The sequence below is a fragment of the Homarus americanus genome, unplaced genomic scaffold, assembly GCF_018991925.1.
Source record: "Homarus americanus isolate GMGI-L3 unplaced genomic scaffold, GMGI_Hamer_2.0 scaffold48016, whole genome shotgun sequence".
Lineage (NCBI taxonomy): Eukaryota > Metazoa > Arthropoda > Malacostraca > Decapoda > Nephropidae > Homarus > Homarus americanus.
The window spans coordinates 3,280,712-3,303,885 of record NW_024755055.1 but is presented as its reverse complement, the minus strand read 5'-3'; the positions used below and the strand labels follow the sequence as shown (position 1 = coordinate 3,303,885).

Below are 23,174 nucleotides of genomic sequence, written 5' to 3'. Positions count from 1 at the left end.
GTAGGGAAAGAACTTATACACCGTTTTCTATGTAGGGAAAGAACTTATACACCGTTTTCTATGTAGGGAAAGAACTTGTACACCGTTTTCTATGTAGGGAAAGAACTTATACACCGTTTTCTATGTAGGGAAAGAACTTGTACACCGTTTTCTATGTAGGGAAAGAACTTATACACCGTTTTCTATGTACACCGTTTTCTATGTAGGGAAAGAACTTATACACCGTTTTCTATGTAGGGAAAGAACTTATACACCGTTTTCTATGTAGGGAAAGAACTTATACACCGTTTTCTATGCTATACAGGAAAGACAACCACGAACGACCTTAATTATTGACACGTGACGAATGTAGTGTGTGTGTGTGTGTGTGTGTGTGTGTGATAAGGGTGAAAAAACAATGAGAGAGAGAGAGAGAGAGAGAGAGAGAGAGAGAGAGAGAGAGGAGCGTCATGCCAACGTGCTTCTCTCACGAGGGATTAGCCAGTCTCTTCCGGGATTAGGCCGGATTAGTGAGGATTAGGAACCGACAAACAAGGGGGAAAGGAAGGATGGAGGGAGATGAATGAGGGAGAGGGAGGGAAGGGAGAGGGAGAAAGGGAGGGAATAACATATTTCAATAGTCTTCTAGAGAGGGAGAGAGAATTGCCGAGAGGGAAGGCCATTTTGGGGAAGGAAAGGGAGGGAGGGAGGGAGAGGACGGAGAGTGAGGAAGGGAGGGAAGGAGGGAGGGGGCGTGAGGAAGGGAGGAGGGAAGGAGGGAACGTGAGGAAGGGAGGGAGTGAGGGAGGGAAGGGAGTTATCATCGTCGCATGGCTGGCTGTGGTAACAAGAGGGAGAGAGCCATTACACCAGCCAAGCGAGTGAAAACACTACTGGCCAATGGGAGTGAAGCACTAAGCCCGGGTCGTCTTGTTGACAACAATTTATATTTCCTTTTGCCTAAAATTCCGAACTATTTACACCCAAGAGACTTAGAGTATTTAATATTCTACGATAGTTTTGAAGGGAATTAAATAGTTTTCAAGGGAATTTAGTTTGAATTAAAGAGTTTGTCGTGTTTTTATCGCTCGGGAACAACGACGCTACAGGAAATGGAGCTAAAAAACCCGAAACTGACCAATCACAGTCACGCTACATAAAAAGTCATCAAGTGTTTTTTTTTTACCCACTCCAACATATACTGCACAGTGTATTGAGTTAAATGGATCATATCACAATAATAGTAAAAAGTTCTCCATATATAAGCAAATATACGCAACCAGTTCTAAAATCCGGTCCTGGGTGATATAAAAAAGAGGGCGGGTGGGTGGGTGGACGGGTGGGCTGATGGGTGTGGGTCGTCCTAGGAATCGTTCCCGCGGGGGACCATTTGGCGCGATCACTGGCCAGCCGCCATGACACCTAAACCCAGAAAGCCTTCATTTATTTTCTTATATTACCACTCCATAAATCCCTTACCTACGACAATTATTCACTAAAAACAAACCTTAATAACTAACATAACTGTTCCTCATAAATGATAATAATTAAACATAAAAAATAAATAAATAAATCCGGATATAATTTAACCGAACGTAAACTGGAAAAGGGAATCAAAACAAAAGACAACTTGGGATCCGTGACCACAACTACACGACAGTGACTGAGGAATGATCGTCACATTCTTGGGACAGCCGCCTCTCGCCCCACAGGTCACTCTCGGCTCATTTAAACCACCAAATGACCGTGTTTGGCCGTTATCGCCTCCAAAAATATAGAAAACTGATAAGGACGAGTAAACTTGGACAGATATGACACACAAACACCTACTAATATTAACTACGTAATTTAACAACAAAATATTTAATAATGTTTAGGTTGAAGAGACACGTAAATCAAGAAAATATTAACATTATTTATTGGACCAAAACATTATATGACCTTAACGCGAGACACAAATAACAATTCTAACACTTCCAAAAATATTTACACAAAAAATTATATTTTTCTCGGTTCAGCGACAAACACGAATTAACTCCTTGAAAATCTTACAAATTCTTCGTTAATACTCGAATATTATACAAATATTTTTATATATATTTTCGAGATAAAAATTTCAGACATAATATAATATTATACGACTTAAAGTTATTTTAATATTATTTAGGCAAAGAAAAAATTATATATTATTATTGATCAATATTTTATCACGTATAAAATGTTAATAATAATAATAATAATAATAAAGCAACAATAATAATGATGATAATAATAATAATAATAATAAGCGAATTAAAGATAGATAGATAGACAGATAGATAGAGTAACACTGATCACTTCCTGGTCATGATGGACTTTCCTGTCTACTTTCCCACGGACAGTGACCGTCATTCACCTTCCGGGAGGGTCACCACCTGAAGAGAGAGAGAGAGAGAGAGAGAGAGAGAGAGAGAGAGAGAGTTCAAAATTTAAGAAACCGAATATTCAACCAATGAGCGTCCAGGAAGATAAAAATCGTTACAAAAACCACCAATGAGCGCCTAGAACGATACAAAAACGTTACAGAACCACCAATGAGAGTCCAAGGGGAAATAAAAACCGTTACAGAAACCACCAACGAGAATACAGGACAATAATAACCGTTAGAGGTAAACAGCCAATCAGCGCCTAGGATAATCAAAACTGTTACAAACCGACCAATGAGAGCGCGTGTTACAATTCAAAAGAAGAAAACAGGATCTTAAGACTAAAAATGGCGTCGAAATTACACTAATACTCAAACGTGACTAAGACTGGAGGTCGTGAGGGGATCGTGTCCAGGGAGGGGAGGGGGTCGTGTCCAGGGGGCCCAGGGGGAGGGGTCGTGTCCAGGGGGAGGGGGTCAGTCCAAGGGTGGAGGGGTCGTCCAAGGGGTGGAGGGGTCGTGTCCAGGGAGGAGGGAGGGGTCAGTCCAAAGGGGAAGGGTCAGTCCAGGGGAGGAGGGGTCAGTCCAGGGGAGGGAAGGGTTCGTGTCCAGGGAGGGGAAGGGGTCGTGTCCAGGGAGGGGAAGGGGTCGTGTCCAGGGAGGGGAAGGGGTCGTGACCAGGGGGGAGGGAGTGAGAGGGGGTCGTGGGGTGACCAGCTGAACCACTTGCAATAATCAGGCGACATTTACCATCAATTGTGGCAGTGCTCAACCCACCTCACTCCCTTGCCCTCCCTTCTTTGTTTGTTCTACTTGTTCTTCTCCCTGTTCCCGCTCTTCTCCCTTATTATTGTTCTATTCCCTGTTATTTGTGTTCCTTCCTGTTCTTGTTCATCTCCCTTACTATTGTTCAACTCCCTATCATATTTTGTTCCTCTTGTTCATCTCCCTCAATATTGTTCAACTCCCTATCATATTTTGTTCCTCTTGTTCATCTCCCTCAACATTGTTCAACTCCCTATCATATTTTGTTCCTCTTGTTCTTCTCCCTCAATATTGTTCAACTCCCTATCATATTTTGTTCCTCTTGTTCATCTCCCTTAATATTGTTCAACTCCCTATCATATATTTTGGTTCCTCTTGTTCATCTCCTTAATATTGTTCAACTCCTCATCATATTTTGTTCCTCTTGTTCATCTCCCTTAATATTGTTCAACTCCTCATCATATTTTGTTCCTCTTGTTCATCTCCCTTACTATTGTTCAACTCCCTATCATATTTTGTTCCTCTTGTTCATCTCCCTTAATATTGTTCAACTCCCTATCATATTTTGTTCCTCTTGTTCATCTCCCTTAATATTGTTCAACTCCCTATCATATTTTGTTCCTCTTGGTCATCTCCCTTAATATTGTTCAACTCCCTATCATATTTTGTTCCTCTTGTTCATCTCCCTTACTATTGTTCAACTCCCTATCATATTTTGTTCCTCTTGTTCATCTCCCTTAATATTGTTCAACTCCCTATCATATTTTGTTCCTCTTGTTCATCTCCCTTAATATTGTTCAACTCCCTATCATATTTTGTTCCTCTTGTTCTTCTCCATCAATATTGTTCAACTCCCTATCATATTTTGTTCCTCTTGTTCATCTCCCTCAATATTGTTCAACTCCCTATCATATTTTGTTCCTCTTGTTCATCTCCCTTAATATTGTTCAACTCCCTATCATATTTTGTTCCTCTTGTTCAATCTCCTTAATATTGTTCAACTCCCTCATCATATTTTTGTCTTCTTGTTCATCTCCTTAATATTGGTTCAACTCCCTATCATATTTTGTTCCTCTTGTTCATCTCCCTTAATATTGTTCAACTCCCTATCATATTTTGTTCCTCTTGTTCATCTCCCTCAATATTGTTCAACTCCCTATCATATTTTGTTCCTCTTGTTCATCTCCCTTAATATTGTTCAACTCTCTATCATATTTTGTTCCTCTTGTTCATCTCCCTGTTCTTCGTGTTCTCCCCTAAATTAACGTTATCACCCAACTGGTGTTAAGAATTTCGATAAATAAAATAGAGTCTCAGTGTAGTTTTGCCGCCATGTTCGTTTCCTATCTGAAGTGAACCATTCTGGGCCACTGGTTCGATCCCGGGGCGCCCCTAGTTCACCCAGTTGTAAATGGGTACCGGACATTACAGATGAGAGAGAGAGAGAGAGAGAGAGAGAGAGAGAGAGAGAGAGAGAGAGAGAATAAGGAATATAAGAAGAAGAACGAAAGAAGAGAGAATAAGACAGAGGGCATGAGTAAGACCTGATAATATGGAGGGGAAGATGGAGGTGGAGGGAGGAAGGGTGAGGGAGGTTCGAGGTTAGGGGTTAGAGAGAGAGAGAGAGAGAGAGAGAGAGAGAGAGAGAGAGAGAGAGAGAGAGAGAGAGAGAGCAAATATTTAAAATGCTTAACCCCAGATATTTCATTTTTCTTTTACTCTCGGTGGGGAAGGAAGAGATGTGGAGGAGGGGGAGAGGGGAGAGAGGGGGAGGAGAAGAAGAGAGGGTAGAGGAGAGAAAGGAAGAGGATGGGAGAGGAGGAAGACCAGCTGCACCCCTTCCCCTCCCCATCACTAACTGTTCCTTCCCCTTCCCTCTCACTCTCTTTCCTCTTCCTTCCCTCCTCTCTCTACCCATCCCTCTCCCTCTCCTCCCCTCTCTCTCGTCTTATCCTGCCTCCACAACCCTCCCTCCTTCTACCCCCGGTGCCAGCTGCCCCTCAAGTGCCACTCGAGTAAGTAACAAGATTCCCGGCTTCTTGGTGTTAAACTTGGCGGCCTTCTTACCGATGAAAGACTGGAGGAGGAGGAGGAGGAGGAGGAGGAGGAGGAGGAGGAGGAGGAGGAGGAATGGAAACGTAGGAAGGAAGAGAAGTGGGTGGAGGGGGAGGGGAAAGAGGGAAAACAAGAGAATGAGGAGGAGGAGGATGAAGGGAGAAGAGGGAAGACAAGACTCCTCCTCCTCCTCCCTCCTCCTCCACTTTCTTCAGATTCTCAAAAGTTCGTAAGTTAACATAAGGTGTGACGGGACAGGTAAATATAAGGTGTGACGGGGACAGGTAACAAGGTGACGGACAGGTAAATATAAGGTGTGATGGACAGGTAACATAAGGTGTGACGGGATGAAAATATACAGTGACGACAGGTAAATATAAGGTGACGGGACAGGTAAATATAAGGTGACGGGACAGGTAACATAAGGTGACGGGACAGGTAACATAAGGTGTGACGGGACAGGTAACATGAGGTGTGACGGGACAACATTATGACGTCATCAAAAACACAACAGCCAATCACCGCCGCCGCAGCAAATCCGTTATCAACATGGCGATAATTCCACCAATGGGAAGTGAAGGAAAAGTCGAGACTGGTTCTGATTGGTTGAGTGTGAAAGACGTGTATGTGTGTGTGTGAGTGTGTGTGAGTGTGTGTGTGTGTGTGTGTGTGTGTGTGTGTAAACCACTAACATATATGAGCCAGAAATATACACGAGCCAAATATTTATATATATATGAACCAAAAGTACACACATGACCCCTAAAGTATACATGACCCCTAAAGTATACATGACCCCTAAAGTATACATGACCCCTAAAGTATACATGACCCCTAAAGTATACATGAACCCTAAAGTATACATGACCCCTAAAGTATACATGACCCCTAAAGTATACATGAACCCTAAAGTATACATGACCCCTAAAGTATACATGAACCCTAAAGTATACATGAACCCTAAAGTATACATGACCCCTAAAGTATACATGACCCCTAAAGTATACATGAACCCTAAAATATACATGACCCCTAAAGTATACATGACCCCTAAAGTATACATGAACCCTAAAGTATACATATATGAGCCACACGTATATAACCATGAATAAGGTATGGACAGGAGGTGTATTCCAACATGTCCGCCTGACGAGTCGTGACAACAGTGACCCGTCTGTAAAGGTCAGCAAAGGTCACGGGTTGAGGGAAGGTCTGGTGTTAACTTAATGCTGAGTCTAGATGGATGGATGGAGATAGATAGATATAATCCCCCTCCCCTCCCCTCCTCACCCCTCCCCAACACCTCCTCCCCCTCACCCTTTCCTTTCCCCCAACTATCACCCTTTACCAACCCCTTCCATCCCCCCCCTAGTACAGTAACGGCACAGCGGCTGTTAAGTGCTGTAGCAGGGCTGTTGATCTCTCCGGGGCCTTCCCACACTAAATGCCCATTGTAAGTGTTTTGTTGTTGTTGTTCCGTGTGTGTGTGTGTGTGTGTGTGTCTACCACTATTACTCACAATAACCACCACCAGTTATCACCAGCATGCTGCCACCACCACCACCACCTTCCTTCCAGTATCTACGACGACTACCACCACCACCAAAGGAAGGGGGGTCAGGACCTGCTCTCCGCTACACTGACTACACATAATCGACTGAGGTTACTGTACACCTGTGAGTCTCCCTCCCTCACCCCCTCCTCCCATCTACCTCCTCCTCCCTCTCCCTTCTACCCTCCTCCTCACCCCCTCCTCACCCCCCTCCTCCCTTCTCACCCTCCCTCCTCACCCCCTCCCTTCCTTCACCCCTGCCCTCCTCCTCCTCTCTACCCTCCTCACCCCCTCCCTTCTACTCCTCACCCTCCTCAATCTCCTTCCCTTCTACTCCTCCTCCCCTCTCACCCCCTCCTTTTCCTTCTACTCCCTCCCCTCCTCAATTCTCCTACTCTCTTCCAACATCCACTTACTCCCCTACTATTTTTTACCCTCCTTCTGTACCACCACCTCCGTACTCACTCCTCCTCCTTACTCACCTCATTCACCACACTCCGCGCTCGTAATTCTCCTTACCACCTCCACCTCACTTCTCCTTACTCACCACTAAACCTTCATTTCCAGATTCACTTTCCTCATTCTCACCTCACCCTCACTTATTCATTTCACCTCCTCACTTCACTTATCCCTTCTTTTATCACCCTCCTCACCAACCCCTACCACCACGACCTCCTGCATGAGAGAGAGAGAGAGAGAGAGCACAATAAAATAGTAAAAAATAAACAAAGTAAAATAAACAAACTAAACTATCCTTCCATCTTCTATTTCTTAATTATTCTTTAGTTTCTTCTCCTTCTATTTGTCCGCCGTCGAAAGTCTCTTACTTTACATACTTCCCGACTTTATTATTACACATTACTCTCCTTACTACACAAAGACCATCTACTGGAGCAAGCAAAGGTCAGTAAAAGCTCACGTGACCTCAAATGACCTGAGAAATATCACGATTTAGTTACAAAATTTAAAAAAATCCTCATATGGCAACAACTCGATGGAGTGTTGCTAGATATTCAATTTTATTTTTATATTTAATATCAAAAGAATTAATCTTAACAAACAAACAAACAAACAGAGGATTTAGTAGTATAGTGAAAAGAGGTTATTTAAGATCTTAATGACCCCATTTGACCTGATAAGAGCAGTGTAAATAAAAAAATCTATATATGGCAACATCGTGATGCCTTGTAAAGTATTGCCAGTTTGTCATTTATTTAATGATTATTGTATACACCTATCTATCTACCTATCTATCCATCTATCTATCTATCTATCCATCTATCTATCTATCTATCTGCATCTTTATGAACTAAGGTAATCTATTGCATATTGTATTTGTGTGCGTATAGGGAGTCCTGACCTAACCTGACCTTACCTACGCCTTTGTCAGGTTAGGGTAGAACTAGACTAAGTTAGGGTTGGTTAGATTAGGATAAGTTAATGTGGACAAGGTTAGGTTAGGTTAACCTTCAGAAGATCCGGTAATTCAGGCAGGGAGGCAGAGGGAGGGAGGGAGGGAGGGCAGGAGGGAGGTAGAGGGAAGGCAGGGAGGGAGGTAGGTAGAGTGAGGGAGGAAGGGAGGACAGGGAGGGAGGTAGAGGGAAGGCAGGGAGGCAGGCAGGTAGGTAGGTAGAGGGAGGGGGGGGGAGGGAGGGAGGGAGGTGGGGTAGGAGGGGGAGCAGGTAGGTAGAGTGGGGGGAGGGAGGGAGGGAGGGAGGGAGGCAGGTAGGTAGGGTAGAGTGAGGGAGGCAGGTAGGTAGAGGGAGGGGGAGGGGAGGAGGGAGGGGAGGGAGGGAGGGAGGGGAGGGAGGGGAGGGAGGCAGGGCAGGTAGGTAGGTAGAGGGGAGGGAGGGAGGGAGGCAGGTAGGTAGGTAGAGTGGAGGGTGGAGGCAGGTAGGTAGGTAGAGTGAGGGAGGCAGGTAGGTAGAGGGAGGAGGAGGGAGGGAGGCAGGTAGGTAGGTAGGTAGAGTGAGGGAGGAGGGAGGCAGGTAGGTAGGAGGGAGGGAGGGAGGCAGGCAGGTAGGTAGAGTGAGGGAGGGAGGGAGGCAGGTAGGTAGTGTGGCTCGGGTACACCAGGCAGCGCCCACACAGTGCCCGGAGACGCGTGGATTGTACCAAATTGCACCCTCACCTCCCAGCCTCGACTCACTCGCGGCACAACACATGCACACTCTGGTCTGGACGGCCGGCCACTGATGATTCAAGCCCGGCGTATTTTTCCCTGTTCACTTCGCCTTGGGGGACGCCTGGCGTACACTCACACTAACACACGCACACTCTCGCTAAACATACCCCAACAATACCTACACCCTCAGACAGTCTACACATACGGGAACTCCATCGTAGTGGGTTGTGTAATATTGGAATAGATTTTTATAAAGAGTTTTCGGTTCCGCAAGAAGACATTGGATTCTGGGAGGTTTTGTGATGCTCGGCCATATGGCAACACCGACCCATGGCCAAGGTCACCCAACGCACACCTGATAAACCGAACACCCTCTCTCCTGCTGCACCCTGACCTCTTACACCGGACCCCTGTATACCGAACACCACCTAAAAAGAAGTTATACATAGCCCCGTTAATAAAGAGAGTCGCTATTAGCGAGGTTTCTCTTATTGGTTGGTCTAGGTAAGCTTCAGGCCACCGCTGAGGTACAGTTCCCAGGTGTCGCCAGAGGTAATAATTATTCTCCTCTGCCATACCATTTAAGGGCAGGATTTTACAGTGAGGACAATACGCCTTGGAAACCAGTCTTACTTACACTCAAGATACGTCACTACCTACAGTACTAACCTTAAAATACGTCTTTATCTCCCTTAAAAAAGAACATTTTAGGTATTCTTAAACATACCACAGCAATGTATCTGGCTTATACCTAAAATTCCTCCCTAAATATATCATATCTCCGGTACCTAATATAAAAACAGACTTAATATACATTTTAGGTGCTTTAGGAGAGCCTGACACATAATGTAGGTTAAGTGGAGAGCGTTTTAAGGATTATATTTAGGTATATCTTTCTGGGTAAGGGGCGTCCCACAAGGTGGTTCCTCGGTGCCCCGGCTGTTTGAGAGGGAAGGAGGGAGAGGGCTATACTCTAGGGTAGGGGAGGGAGGAGGGAGGAAGGGGGGCAGTGCTAGGAGAGGGAGTGTTACTCCACGGCGGTACTTCCTAGCGGTACACACCTCCACTCCTAGCTGATCACAGCACGACCCTAGCAGAGAGAGAGAGAGAGAGAGAGAGAGAGAGAGAGAGAGAGAGACAACTTCCCATATACGGAAACTAGTAACAGCCACACACCATACAAGGCAGACCACGACTGTATAAAAAAAAGATGACACAAGCCGCCCAGATGACACCTGGATCCAGGTGTCATATTGGTTTACCTGACACGTAGTGAGGTGATACACTGATCATGGTGTCACATTTAGGTGGTACATAGATTTAGCTGACAAACACACCATCTAGGGGAGACACACACACACACACACACTATCTAGGTGACACACAGACACACACCTGGCCACCTGGATGAGACAGGTGGCAGCAGAACAAGCTCACCCAGAGGCTAAGATCTAAAGGGGGGGGGTGTCAGGGGGTCAGGGGGCAGGGGAGGGGGAGATAACCTGCACATCTCGTCTCATCTCTGTCTTAAGGTGCTACCCCCTGGCTTGACCTGAGGCGAGGGTGGGGTAGGAGGGGGCAAGCGGGTAGGAAGAGGGAGGGGAGGCTGTGGGCGATGGGAAATTCACACACACACACACACACACACACACACACACACACACACACACATTCACTTAAACCAATTTATGTGAAGAAACAATACAAACAAACGGTGGTGATATTTAAAAATTAATATCACCTGAAGATTAGACACTAGCTTATTTCACCTGACGAATAACCACCCTAAACTAACCCAGCCTAGCCTAACCTAACCCACCCTGACATAACCTAACCCAGCCTGACCTAACCTAACCCACAGGTAGCTATTCTTCAGGTGATCCATAAGTTATATTCACTAAATTCTATGATTATTATTCAATCAGCGCCGCGTAGTTCATTAATATTGATAATTTGTGTTTTGTGCACGTATTGCCTGAGGGGGAGAGACGCTCATTGGCAGCTTTACATCAAGACTGTACTTAGAAACGCTCTAATTGGTCGATTTTCTTGGCACCGCTGCTCGACGTCATGGCCCAGAGAGGCTTGTGATTGGCTATACTATTGCAACGTCATGGCCTAGCAACGCTTGTGATTGGTTAAACTACTAAGACGCCATGGCCTAATAACGCTCGTGATTTGCTAAGTGTATGACGGCATCATACGACGTCATTTTGAAGTAAGCTCTGATTGGCTGACCACGCGTAAAGATGAATGTTTACATCTTTACTGGCCGCAACGAAGATATCTTTTGTAGTTTGAGTGTGAAACAAGTTAAATAGACTTAACCTGACATGTTAAATAGAATTAAGTGAACGGCAAAGAAACCTCAACACACATCACCTCTGACATGTTGACAAGATGACGTCACCAACAATACACCGGGATGACGTCACGAGCTATACACCAATGACTGTTGTATACAAATCCGAAGCTATAACAAAGCTCTTGGGCCGTTGATCGAAGTTTGTCTATTGTTTCGAGAGTTGAATTTTCCTCCTAAGTGAGTGAGGGAAGAGGGTAGGTGTGTGGGAGGGAGGGAGGGAGAAAATAGGGTAGGTAGGTGGGAGGGAAGGAGTTGTGTTGGAGGGAGGGAGGGAGTCACCACTACCCAGCCAGTTAAGACGAGCACCACTACATGACCCGGAGTTAATAAACCGCGTGCCATTTTTCAGGGTCGTGTATCAGTGTGGCTTCCCAAGACGGGTGAGAGGGGTGGTGAGACCGAGAGGTGGGTGATGAGAAGGGTAGTAGTGGTGGTGAGTGGGGTAATGGTGGTGGTGAGTGGGGTAGTGGTGAAGAGAAAGGAACAAATAGAAACCCCTTTCATTTCCCTCTCCCCTCATCTTACGCCCCTCACCCTCCCACACCCTACCCCTCCTCCCCCACCCCCTCCCACCCCATCTTCTACCCCCTCCTTAAGGCACCCAGAGCTACTAAGACCACCCCCATGCGCTCCTCTCAGTCCCAGACCTCCATAAAATATCACGGTGTGAAGGTGTGGAACAACTTACCCCCGCCCATCCCGGCAAAGACTACGCTCCCTTCCTTTAAATCATCTCTTAAAAAATATCTATTGTCTAAGTATTAATATTTCTTGTAACACTTACTATATTTACAGTACCTGCTTTTATTATACCACCAAAACCGTTTTATCGGAAATTATCATGTAAATAGATAAGTAATTACCATTGCCATAAACATAATTACCAACTAGACATAATTCTGACAGCTGTGTCCTCTTGTTCAACCTTATTACTGTATAACCCAGGCTGTACTGCTCCCCCATTATACTTATGTTTTTCAAGTCCACTGTAATGTATCTACTGTATATATATAAAAAAAAATAAAAAATAATCAAATAATAAAGTGATATCAGTGGTAACATTATGAGATGTTCTTATTACCACCATACTACTGTACTATACCAGATGATACTAAATGTTACAAAATACTTCCTTGAGATAAATGTATAGCATATGTCAGGTGCAGCTCAGGTTCTCAACTGACTCAGCCATGTTAATATTGTTATTATCCACTGTATCTGTGTTCTTAACGCTAAATAAACTGTTTCAATTAAATTTAAATTCAATTCCACCCCAACCCCTACCCCTCCTCCCCACCCTATATCCATCACCCCTCACCCCCACCCACTCTCCCCCTCCCCACGCCAGCCAGTTCCCGGAATCCCCCCCAACAGAACCTACCAAAAAGTGATGGAGGTTCTATGAAAAAAAACTTTCTAAGGTTCTAAAGAAAAGCCTTTTGGGAGGGAACTGGTACAGGCTGTTACGACCGTGTCGTATTTTTCTATTTTTTTTTATATAACATGCTTCCATGTTGCTCCATATTATTCCTGTAATGATGTGTTATATTACTATTATATAATCTGGTCACCTTACCCTGTGCTGTTAAGGTTTTACCTGTTATTATTTGTTCAAGCCCATCTTATTTCTTCATTTAGTATTGTAATAAGCATTCTTTGTTGCTCTAACGACCATCTGCATCGTTAAACGACCCACCGGCGGGAAAAGGCCCTATACAGTATATAGTGGTCCACCAACTGAAGGCAGTTCAGTCCTCTTGTCATACAGTTCACATCCTTTGAGTGCCATCCGTCACCTGTTATTATACTTCATTTATTTGTGTTGTTCCTGTCGTCACCAATGTGGTATATCTATGATGAGTACCTATTTATGTCTCTATTTATGTTCATCAGTATTTGCTAAGTTACATTTAAGTAATTCAGTGTTGTTTCACGTTAGTTAATTTCGGTGTTAGTTTTTACATGTTTATGCAGTGTTAACGTAATCCAATGCTTTATTTTTATTCTTTTGATGTTTCGATGTTTAGTATCATTTGTGTCTTAAAAGTTTCGATGGTGAATCAATTTGTTGTGACAGCCTACGAGGCTCTTTATTGTGTTAATATTTAATTAATTAACTTCTTAAAGGTTTACTTTATTTATTTTTATTTTTTTATTTACTTCACAGTTTTTGTTTGGTTACGCCTAGAACCTGGATATTTAAGTAAATTAAGAGACGGCGTAGAGAGAGAGAGGCGTAGAGAGAGAGAGAGTCACCACAATAACAAAAAGCTTTAAAAATCACTTAACCACAATCACCTAAAACTTTCAATAACATTAACTTAAAGTTCCACTAAAAACTTTATAATTATTTCACAAAAGTTTCACAATAAATGAAAGTTTAATATTACCTGAAAATTAGCCCCTAACTTTGTTCACCTGATGATAAAACACCCTAACGCTATCTGGAGGGGTTAGGTTATGGAGCTAGTCTTCAGGTTAGGTTAGGTTATGGGACTAATCTTCAGGTTAGGTTAGGTTATGGGACTAATCTTCAGGTTAGGTTAGGTTATGGAGCTAGTCTTCAGGTTAGGTTAGGTTATGGACTAATCTTCGGTTGAGGTTAGGTTATGGACCATCTTCAGGTTAGGTTAGGTTATGGAGCTAGTCTTCAGGTTAGGTTAGGTTATGGGACTAATCTTGCTAGGGTTGGTTATGGACCAATTCAGGTTAGTTAGGTTATGGAGCTAGTCTTCAGGTTAGGTTAGGTTATGGACCAATCTTCAGGTTAGGTTGTATGGGACTAATCTTCAGGTTAGTTAGGTTATGGAGCTAGTCTTCTGTTAGGTTAGGTTATGGACCAATCTTCAGGTTAGGTTAGGTTATGGGACCAATCTTCAGGTTAGGTAGGTTATGGACTAATCTTCAGGTTAGGTTAGGTTATGGAGCTAGTCTTCAGGTTAGGTTAGGTTATGGACCAATCTTCAGGTAGGTTAGTTATGGACCATCTTCAGGTTAGGTTAGTTGATGGAGCTAGTCTTCAGGTTAGGTAGGTTAGGGACAATCTTCAGGTTAGGTTAGGTTATGGACCAATCTTCAGGTTAGGTTAGGTTATGGCTAGTCTTCAGGTTAGGTTAGGTTATGGGACTAATCTTCAGGTTAGGTTAGGTTATGGGACTAATCTTCAGGTTAGGTTAGGTTATGGAGCTAGTCTTCAGGTCGTCCCCCAAAAAGATTTAAAATAATGTGGTGAATTTGATCGATTCTTCAGCTTCTGGGAATATTTTAGTGGAGGCAAGAGGTCGACCTTCCTGGGAATAAGAGTCCATTTACCCTCCCTGGCGTAGTTGATTCTCTCTCCTCCTCAGTTGTCCTCCCTCCCTTCTAACACACCTTCATCCACCTTACCTCCATCCCTGCCAAAATATTCTCCCTTGATTTTATTCTCTCCCTCCCTGTCATCCCCTTTCTCTGTCTCTCCCTGTCACACACACACACACACACACACACACACACACACACACACACACACACACACACGTACTGTCCACTGTGCGAAGATATTGTGCAAGGCGATGAAGCAATAGCAGTAGGTGGGAGGGAGGGAGAGAGGGGTGGGGGGGAGGGAGAGAGGTGGGGGAGGGAGAGAGGGTGGGGGAGGGAGAGTAGGTGGGGGAGGAGAGGTGGGGAGGGAGGAGAGGTGGGGAGAGGGTGGGGGAGGGAGGGAGGTGGGGAGGAGAGGGGGAGGAGAGGTGGGAGGGAGGGGAGTAGGTGGGGGGAGTAGGGTGGGGGAGGGAGGAGAGGTGGGGGGAGGAGGGTGGTATGATTGGGAGACCTTAGTTAGGGTGGGAGGGAGGATAAGAGAGGGAGAGAGGGAGGGTGGATAGGACCTTAGTTAGAGGGAGGGAAGGAGGAGTATTGTAGAGCAGTGTGGGTAGAAAGAGAGTTAGTGACCAGGAGTTGTTTCACAGCTGCTATAGTGGGCCAACCCACTGCTGGTCCACCACAATACCGCCACCACCACCACTCACTCACCACCACACCACCACCACACCACACCACCACCACCACTATTGTTGTTGTTGTTGTTGCAGTTACAATACCTTCTGTCTCTTATTATTATTAGTAGTAGTAGTAGTAGTAGTAGTAGTAGTAGTAGTCTCTCTCTCACCACAATATATGTCAAATAAACAAATATAGAGAAGGAAGGTAGAGAGAGAAGATAACGGAGGAGAGGCAATGATAGGATAATTCCAGAGGTCAGAGGTCAGGGGAGTGATAAAACGAGGAGATGGAGCAAATTTGATAATTATGGTGAGTGGAGGAGATGAGGAAGTCTGTTTGTCATGTTGGGGGTGAATGTTGGAGGGAGGGAGGAGGGAGACAGGAGGAAGAATGAAGGAAAGGGAAGGGAGGGAGGAAGGAGGTAAATATGGAGGGAAGCTGATTATGTTTATTATTACAAATACTTGACACCAATCATGTAGGAGACGAGTGAGTTGGAGTAGTGGGGGAGAGGGGGAGAGGGGGGAGGGGAAGGGGAGGGGAGGAGGACAGATAAAGACTCAACAACACAGGAAATTCCAAGGAGCTACGCCACCCCTCTCCCTTCCCCCTCCCCGCACAACACGACGGCGTAAAGTCCGGTTGACACTCTTTTTTTTTCCAGACTGGTTGTATTATGGATGTATTAGCTTGTATAATGGTTGTATTATCTGAGTTTGGTTGCATTTTGGATGTAATAGCTTGTATAATGGTATTATCTGAGTTTGTTGTATTATGGATGTATTAGATTGTATAATGGTTGTATTATCTGAGTTTGGTTGTATTATGGATGTATTAGATTGTATAATGGTTGTATTATCTGAGTTTGGTTGTATTATGGATGTATTAGATTGTATAATGGTTGTATTATCTGAGTTTGGTTGTATTATGGATGTATTAGATTGTATAATGGTTGTATTATCTGAGTTTGGTTGTATTATGGATGTATTAGCTTGTATAATGGTTGTATTATCTGAGTTTGGTTGTATTGGATGGTTAGCTTGTATAATGGTTCCAATTTGGTTGTACTATTTTGGTTGCACTCTTTTATTATTGTCGTACTTTGTAGGCCTATGGTTGTATTCTGTTGTATTTTCGTTCTATGTAATCAAACGTGTTGTAGTTTCATGGTTTGGGTTGTATTATGGTTGTAATTGAGTATACAATCTAGTGTTCTGCTGTAAATTAGTTGTATGTGGTAGTACCTGTTGTATTGGGTGTATTTTGGACGACAAGTAACAGTTAATTAGCTTTGGTTAACACAGGTGCCTAGATTATTATATTATTAATATTATCAGTATTGTTATTATTATTATTGTTGTTGTTATTGCTGCTGTTATTTTCATTTATTATCAAACATTATTTTAAGACGTTACTTAAAGGCGTTATTTCAAGAAGTTACTTACGCAAGACCAGGTAACGTGTTCCAGGAAATGAAGGGTGGTTAACGCTCATATTTATACTGGTAGTGAACAAACACGCACACGTACATATATACACACATACACGTAGAGTAATCACGAGGGTTGCATGATGATGTGAACTTATATACCACACATACACACGTACATATATAAACACGTACACACAAACACGAGAGTTGCATGATGATGTATGTTTATATACCCCCCCACACACACACACACACACACACACACACACTGTCTGTGGCTTCAGCTTTCGACACAACAAACTTACACAAAACACAACGTGACTCACACATACAAACAGACAGGTGACACGTAATTAACAAACACACCTGCAACCCAACCCGGAAACATTCCTCACCTAATTACTGTACTAACTTGAGACAGTATAATAATAATAATAACACACTCCCTTCTCCCTCACCCTGATACACTCCCTTCTCCCTCACCCTGATACACTCCTTCTCCCTCACCCTGATACACCCCTTTCTCCTCACCCTGATACACTCCCTTCTCTCACCCTGATACACTCCTCTCCTCACCCTGATACTCTCCTCACCCTGATACACTCCCTTCTCCCTCACCCTGATACACCTCCCTCACCCTGATACACTCCCTTCTCCTCACCCTGATACATTCTCCCCACCCACGTCACCCCAATACAACCCCCTCCCTTCCTGGCGGAGCATACTTCCCGCTGTGTTACTCGGAGCGTGACAGGGACCCACCGGAGCATAACGCAACTTGCTTTACTGGCAATACGCTCATGATCACCAACCAAACGTACATACGCACATAAACGCACACATGTCCAAGGAAATATATACATGAACAATGAACAAACATACATACATACATACGCATAAGTACATACATACACCCAGAGAATCAACCACACAAACCCACTCATGTATACATACACTCAAACACAGGCATACAAACATACATACAGTATTTCTACCATATATAATGCCATGTTTAACCCCATACCTGAGAGGAGGCGAGAGGGCAGCCAGTAACAACCACCATGCTAATATGAACCTGACCTGAATCCCAACCAAGAACCAACCTAACCATAACCAACTTAACCAACAGAGACCTAACTCAACCAATACAAACCTAACCTAACCAACACAGGGAACCTAACTCAACCAATAAGGAACCTAACCCAACAGGAATCAAACTAACCTAAATCACTACACCAATCTAATCTAACCTAACGTAACTCCCACATAAAACTCGAGTACAAAACGTTAAAACAAACAAAAAACACGCAAACACATGTGTGTGTGTGTGTGTGTGTGTGTGTGTGTTGCATCACACGAGACAGAAAATACCCCAGAGACCCATGTACAGTATGTGGACAGGTGAAGGTATGTTGTTTGTCTAATCACTGATTAACGTAATATTAGTGGATATAAAACAATAACAATAATAATAATAACAATAATAATAGGTAAACTAAATAGGGACGTCCTTGACATATTCCTATAATTATATAAGATTAACTATATTATGTTTTATATTTTTTAACTAAAATATATAAAAAAAATGCCTATTGTGTATATTGTAGTAGTGCATCCTTAAACCACACCAAACAGTACTTAGTGTTTTGTACACAAACCTTAGCAAAGTTAACGTTAGAAGGTGATAATAAAAAATGTTGTTTAAATATAAATAAGAGAAGAAATTAGTCGCCAGAACAAAGGTTGGTTGTACAGGTGTGTGGAGCGGAACACCTGGGGTATTCTTAATTAATGTGTGACGTCATGCGAGGGATACTAAGGTGTGTGTGTGTGTGTGTGTGTGTGTGTGTGTGTGAAAGTAAAGTTAGAATTATTATTGCTATTTTTTCTTGTTTGTATTCCACTCCCCTCCTACCATTCCTTTCACTACTTTCCCTCCACTCCCCTCCCTCCTTCCATTCATCCCCACCCTCCCTTTTGCCCTCCAATCTCCTCTTTCCCTCCCTCCACTGTCAGGTAAGTCCGTTTCATTAACACAGGTACGCAACAACAGCTGATGTACCTGGAATTTAGCGCCAGAGTGGTGATCTGGACCAGTCTTCACCGGATATGATGATGAGGGGGCGGGGGGTGAGGGGAGGGGTGAGGGGAGGGGAGGCTGAGAGAGATATGAAGTATAGTTATTGATATTGAAACAGTTTATTTAGCCAGAAAAATACAGAGTCGATAATAATAATATTGATTCTGGGCCAGTTGAGAGCCTGAGTTCCCTTGAAGGCGAGACAGACAGACAGATATACTGTAGCTGGAATGGGAGTGAGAGAGGGAATTAAATGCCATACCTTGCCATCACACATAATGATGGTATGTGTCTGTATGTCTCTCCTAAACCATTTTTTTGGCTTAATGTAACAAGAAGAAACAAACAAACCAAACCTCGTCAGCGCATAATAAACATAATGGCTACGAGATGATATTAATAATTGGTGTTTTCATGCAGAAATATTTGTTAGTCTGTGTGTGTGAAGGTCCTTTTGTCCGTCTGTTTGTGTCTCACTAGTATCTGTTTCTATCTCTCTGGTTATATATCCGTCTGTCTGTCTTTAATTAAACATTCAAGTATACCATTTTAGCTGTCTGAGTAAAGATCAATAATAATACATTAATAAATGAAACTCTCTCCTCCTTATACACGTCGGCCACGTGTTCTAATTCTTCACCTACTGCTGGTTGAGATCCCCAGTCACCTCAACTCTGGCATCCTGCTCCACTCCATTCATATTTCATTCTAGGAACAATGTTATTGTTCTTTGTTTGTTACATCATCATTAGGAGTGTTATTATAGTGTAATAATAACTAAGCAATGGAATGCATTGTCACGGCCACGCGCTAATGGTTTTTTTCTGCAAAGTCATTAAATCCTCTCACCTACAGTACCAGTCCTTTATAAATATTTAGAATAGTCTAACTCCGGGGAGAACCACGGAGCCCAGATATTTCCAAACAAAAGCCCACCGAACCCACAGTCCCCACACAAACACACACACACACCCACACAGTCCCCACCACCCCACACACACACACACACACAGCCCCAACCCCACACAGCCCCACCACCCACCCCACACACACACCCACAGTCCCCTGTCCACCCACCCAACACACACACACAGTCCCCACCACCCACACACCCACAGTCTCTACCACCCACCAACCACACACCCACAGTCTCTAACACCACCAACACACACCCACAGCCCCCACCCACCACACACACCCACAGTCCCCACCCCCACACCCCACAGTCCCCACCCCAACACACCCACAGTCCCCACCCCACCCCAACACACAGTCCCCACCACCCAACACACACCCAACAGTCCCCACCCACCCAACAGCCCCACCCAACACACACACCCCAACAACACACACCCAATAACACACACCCACAGTTCTACCACCCACCCAACACACCACAGCCTCACCCAACACACACCCACAGTCCCCTACCACACCCACCCACACACCCACAGTCTCTACCACCCACCCAACACACACACCCACAGTCTCACCACCCACCCAAACACACACCCACAGTCTCTACCACCCACCCAACACACACCTACAGTCTGCAACTTTCGTATATGATATTTTACCCTTAAATAGAGATGCGATATTCATATAACTCATTTACATACGATATCAGGTTACGATGGATTCTCAAGGGTTCCTAAGTTAAAACTTTCTCCTTAACTATGATATAACTTCTTAGCTAGGGAGTTCAGTGCACCTATCATCCCTACCATCCCTCCTCACCATCACCACCACCCCCACTCTTTCTCCTTCACAACCTCCCACCTCCACCACCCCACATCTTCCCTCCACCACTACCCCTCCCCTTCCCCACCACCCCCATCTCCCCCTCCACCACTACTCCCCTCCCTTTCTCCACCACCCCCATCTTCCCCCTCCACCACCACCCTCCCCCTTTCTCCCCACCACCCCCATCTCTCTCCACACCACCCTCCCTCCTCTCCACCACCCCCATCTTCCCCCCACCACCCCCCTCTCTCCCCACCCCTCATCTCCACCACTACCCTCCTCTCTCCACCACCCCTCATCTTCCCTCCACCACACTACCCCTCCTCTCCACCACCCCTCATCTCCTCCACCACTACCCCTCCCCTTCTCCACCACACCTCATCTTCCCCCTCCACCACTACCCTCCCCTTTCTCCACCACCCTCATCCCCCCCTCCACCACTACCCTCCTCTTCCACCACCCTCATCTCCTCCACCACTACCTCCCTCCTTCCACCACCCTCATCTTCCCTCCACCACTACCCTCCTCTCTCCCTCCACCACTACCCCTCCTCTCTCCACCACCCTCATCTCCCTCCACCCCTCCACTCTCCACCACCTCATCTCCCTCCACCACTACCCTCCTCTTCCACCACCCCCATCTCCTCCACCACTCCTCTCTCCACCACCCCTCATCTCCCCTCCACCACCACCCCTCCCTCTCTCTCCACCACCCCTCATCTCCCCCTCCACCACTACCCCTCCTCTTCTCCACCACCCCCATCCTCCCCCTCCACCACTCACCTCCCTCTCACCACCCCTCATCTTCCCCTCCACCACTACCCCCTCCTCTTCCCCATCCACCACTACCCCTCCCTTTCTCCACCACCCCTCATCTCCCCCCTCCACCACTATCCCTCCCTCTTCTCTCCACCACCCCTCATCTCCCTCCACCACTACCTCCTCTCCACCACCCCTCATCTCCCTCCACCCACTACCCTCCTTTCCCACCACCCCCTCATCTCCTCCACCATCACCCCTCCCTCTTCTCCACCACCCCTCATCTCCCTCCACCACTACCTCCTCTCTCCACCACCCCTCATCTTCCCTCCACCACTACCCTCCTCTTCCTCCACCACTCATCTCCTCTTCTCCACCACCCCTCATCTCCTCCACCACTCACCCTCCCTCCTCTCTCTCCACCACACCCCTCATCTCCCCCTCCACCATCACCCTCCCTCTCTCTCTCCACCACCCCCATCTTCCCCCCCCCTCCACCACCTCTCTCTCCACCACCCCCCCCTCTTCCCCTCCACCACTACCCTCCTCTCCACCACCCTCATCTCCTCCACCACTACCCTCTCTCTCCCCTCTCTCCTCCCACCACTCCTCACCTCTCTCCACCACACCCCCCATCTCTCCCCCTCCACCACCACCCTCCTCTTCCCCTCCACCACCACCCTCCTCTCCACCACCCCTCATCCTCCACCATCACACCCTCCTCTTCTCCACCACCCCTCCTTCCCCCTCCCTCATCTCCCCCCCTCCACCACCCTCCTCACCCTCTTCCCCCTCACCCTACCCCTCCTCTTCTCCCACCCCCCTCATCTTCCCCCTCCCACCACTACCCCTCCTCTTCCCCTCCCCCCTACCCCTCCTCTTCTCCACCACCCCTCATCTTCCCCCTCCACCACTACCCCTCCTCTTCTCCCTCCACCCTCCTCTTCTCCCCTCCCCCACCACTACCCTCTCCTTCTCCCACCCCTCATCTTCCCCCTCCACCACCACCCCCTCTTCTCCCACCCCCTCATCTCTTCTTCCTCCCCAGTCTTTGTGTGGCTTCGCTTGAGTCAACCTTCTCTCCCTATACACTAACCCCCCCTGGTCCACCCTAACCCACCCTGGTCACACTAACCACTGGTCACACTAACCCCACCCGGTACACTAACCTCCCCGGTCCCCCTACTCCCTGGTCCACCCTAACCCTCCCTGGTCACCCTGGTCCGTCCTAACCACCCTGGTTCACCTTAACCCACCCCTATACACATTAACCCACCCTGGTACGCCGGCCCCCTGGTCCAGCGCGGTCCACCCTCTGAGATAACGGGACGCAGAAATAGTTTCGTGCGGTCCCCCAGCCTTCCCTGACCGAGAAATTCATAATCCACCACCACCCGCTTGAGCGACACTTCCCACACTCACTTGTGGTAGTATTAATAATGATGATGATGAAATAACAGTGAAAATAAAATAAAACTGAAAACAAATAAAATACAAACTGATAATAATAATAATAATTTCATCATTATTATTACGACTACACTACTCATCATCATCATCGTCATTATTATTACCACTAGTCCTACTCATTATCATCATCATCGTCATTATTATTCCAGTCCTACTCATTATCATCATCATCGTCATTATTATTACCACTAGTCCTACTCATTATCATCATCATCACATAACGTGAATCGATCTTTGAGCTGTGAGACTCCAAGTGATCTTGTCGACAGCCTTGTGGTGGTAGGCCTCTCCTGCCCCCTCACCTATCTTCCCTCCCTCCCTCCCTCTCTTTATTCAGTTTTCCGTTTCCTCTTCGTCGTCCACTTATCTACCTTCTCTCTCTCTCTCTACATAAAACACTCAGATTTAAACCACTGTTTTTAAAAGGATAAACCATCACCAAAATAATCCTAAACCACTAAG

General features: G+C 45.6%; 1 protein-coding gene across 2 annotated transcripts in view; it reads right to left on the bottom strand.

Moving 5' to 3' along the window:
• The window catches only part of LOC121856261, a 105,397-nt gene that overhangs the window by 56,254 nt on the left and 25,969 nt on the right, over positions 1-23,174 (bottom strand). The gene's annotated exons all lie outside the window — the stretch shown is intronic.